The sequence below is a fragment of the Rattus norvegicus genome, chromosome X (assembly GCF_021556685.1).
Source record: "Rattus norvegicus strain SHRSP/BbbUtx chromosome X, alternate assembly SHRSP_T2T, whole genome shotgun sequence".
Classification (NCBI taxonomy): domain Eukaryota; kingdom Metazoa; phylum Chordata; class Mammalia; order Rodentia; family Muridae; genus Rattus; species Rattus norvegicus.
Genome location: NC_141554.1, coordinates 95,031,234 through 95,033,588, shown reverse-complemented (window position 1 = coordinate 95,033,588; position 2,355 = coordinate 95,031,234). Strand labels below are relative to the sequence as shown.

Sequence of the window (2,355 nt, the reverse complement as noted above, 5' to 3'; positions counted from 1 at the left end):
GCACTTAAGCTTTGTACAGGGTGAAAAGAATAGATCGATCTGCATTCTTCTACATGCTGACCTCCAGTTGAACTAGCACCATTTGCTGAAAGTGCTATCTTTTTTCCATTTTATGGTTTTGGCTCGTTTGTCAAAAATCAAGTGCCCATAGGTGTGTGGGTTCTTTTCTGGGTCTTCAATTCTGTTCCATTGGCCTATCTGTCTTTCTCTGTACCAATACCATGCAGTTTTTATCACTATTGCTCTTTAATACTGCTTGAGTTAAGGGATAGTGATTCCCCCTGAAGTCCTTTTATTGTTGAGGATAGTTTTAGCTATCCTGGGTTTTTTTGTTATTCCAGATGAATTTGCAAATTGTTCTGTCTAACTCTTTGAAGAATTGGATTGGTATTTTGATGGGGATTGCATTGAATCTGTAGATCGCTTTTGGTAGAATGGCCATTTTGACTATATTAATCCTGCCAATCCATGAGCATGGGAGATCTTTCCATCTTCAGAGGTCTTCTTCAATTTCTTTTTTTTTTTTTCACAAGAGCTGAGATGATATTTCAATGGGTATTAAGTCTCTGGTCAAGCTCCTCTCCCCAATGATTCCAGCTTCTACAGGTGAGAAGCTGGCAGTACTGTGGGTTGGTCTACTGCATGTGTCTCCCTGGGACTGCTAATTTTCTGGAGGATTCTGGGCCAGATGCTGTTCCTATTCAACTTCAACCAACTTGTACAGCTCCAATGTGGCCTGGGCATCTTCCACCGAGGAATGTCCACTTAGTCCAGTCTGGATGTCCCGACTCAGCAGCTTCTTGGTGAGATGCTTCAGTGACAAAGTGACATTTTCTGGGCAGTCAGCCTTCCGGTTGAGGAGCGGTATTTGGGAAGTGTCTCGAGTGAGGGACTTGGGATGAAAGTACTGTAGGGCTTTGTAGTCATTATGAATGGCATGTCCTACCACTACCTTCCCTGAGAGTATCTTCAAGATCTGACTCCGAGCAGTCTTAAAGGGGGTAGCATTAACCATGTGGCACTTCCGGATGCCACTCCACCTGGTCCGGTAGTCCACGATATAGCATGGGGGGCAGATGTACTCATCATAAAGCACATCTCCATTGTAATTCACGATGCTGCAGTGAGCCAAGGAACTCACACGCCCCTTGGGTCCCGTGCCCACCATTTCACAGTCTATTGCCACCATCTTCCTTGGCAAGCTTTGAGGGACTTTAGGGCACTTATCCTCTGGTTGAGCTTGGGTGGAGTTCTGTACAGCATTTTTCTTCAAGGGCTTCCTGTTGGAGCCTTTATCCTTTGACTGAGTTTGGGTGGAGTTTTCTGTAGCAATTTTCTTTTTCAAGGGCTTCTTAGAGCCCTTCTTCTGGGTGCGTCTCTTAGGCTTTGGAAGGGCACTCTGCAACTCCCCAAGCAAATCTATTTTAGCCACAACAGAATCAGTCTTCTTTGAAGGAGCAGGGGTCAGCCATGACAATGATGCTTTCTTGTCTTTGGACTGTTCGGAGTCCCTCTTGGATGCAGCTGCCTCTTTCTTCTTCTTTAGGCATGAAAGGATCTTCGAAATGCTATCTACTCTTGAAGTTTCCCCTTTCTTTGGAGGTTCTGAGTTTAATTTAGACACCTTGCTAGGGGGTTGGTTCTTTTTACTCAGAAATCCTTTCTGTTCCAAGAACCTTCGCTTCTTGACAAAACGTTGATGTTTGGCATTTCCTCCAAATGCCTTTTTCGAAGGTTCCCCAAAGTCCAAATTCAGGAGTATGGTAGACATGAGGTCAGTGGATGGTGGGAGAAAGCTGGGAAGAGTGGCTCACTGATGGAAAAAGGATGAGAGTCTCATTCTCTGTGGAATCCCATAGTTCAACATGAGGAGATCTGCAATTAGCCTTGGGGGCAAAAGTAATCCTGATACTTGCACCATAGGCCTCCAAGTTAGGTCCCACTAAAATCGCAAGCATCTGGAGCCGGATGCAGGCACACGTCGACGTATGCCCCGACGGCAAGAACACGGGCAGCAACGGGAAGGCGGCTGGCTCACACGCGCCCGCAGCACCCCCACCTCAGGCAGAGGCCAGGGACTCTGGAGTGAGTGAGCAGTGGCAATGGTGGTGGCAGCGGGGGCGGGATGCGCTCCCCGGCCCCTCAGGCCCCGTGGAGGTACAACTCGAACTTCAATTTCTTTCTTCAGAGTCTTGAAGTTCTTTTTGTACAGATCTTTTAATTGCTTCGTTGATGTTGCACCGAGGTACTTTATATTATTTGGGTCTATTATGAAGGGTGTCATTTCCCTAATTTCTTTCTCGGCTTGTTTCTCTTTTGTGTAGAGGGAGGTTACTGATTTATTTGAGTTAATTT

At 46.2% G+C, this 2,355-nt stretch overlaps 1 pseudogene across 1 annotated transcript; it reads right to left on the bottom strand.

Annotated features, from left to right (window-relative positions):
* Positions 1–558: 558 nt before the first annotated feature.
* Positions 559–1,970, bottom strand: Isg20l3 (interferon stimulated exonuclease gene 20 like 3; annotated as a pseudogene). The gene has a single exon (XR_015647094.1). The product of XR_015647094.1 is annotated as an interferon stimulated exonuclease gene 20 like 3 (transcript).
* Between the last annotated feature and the right edge of the window lie 385 nt (positions 1,971–2,355).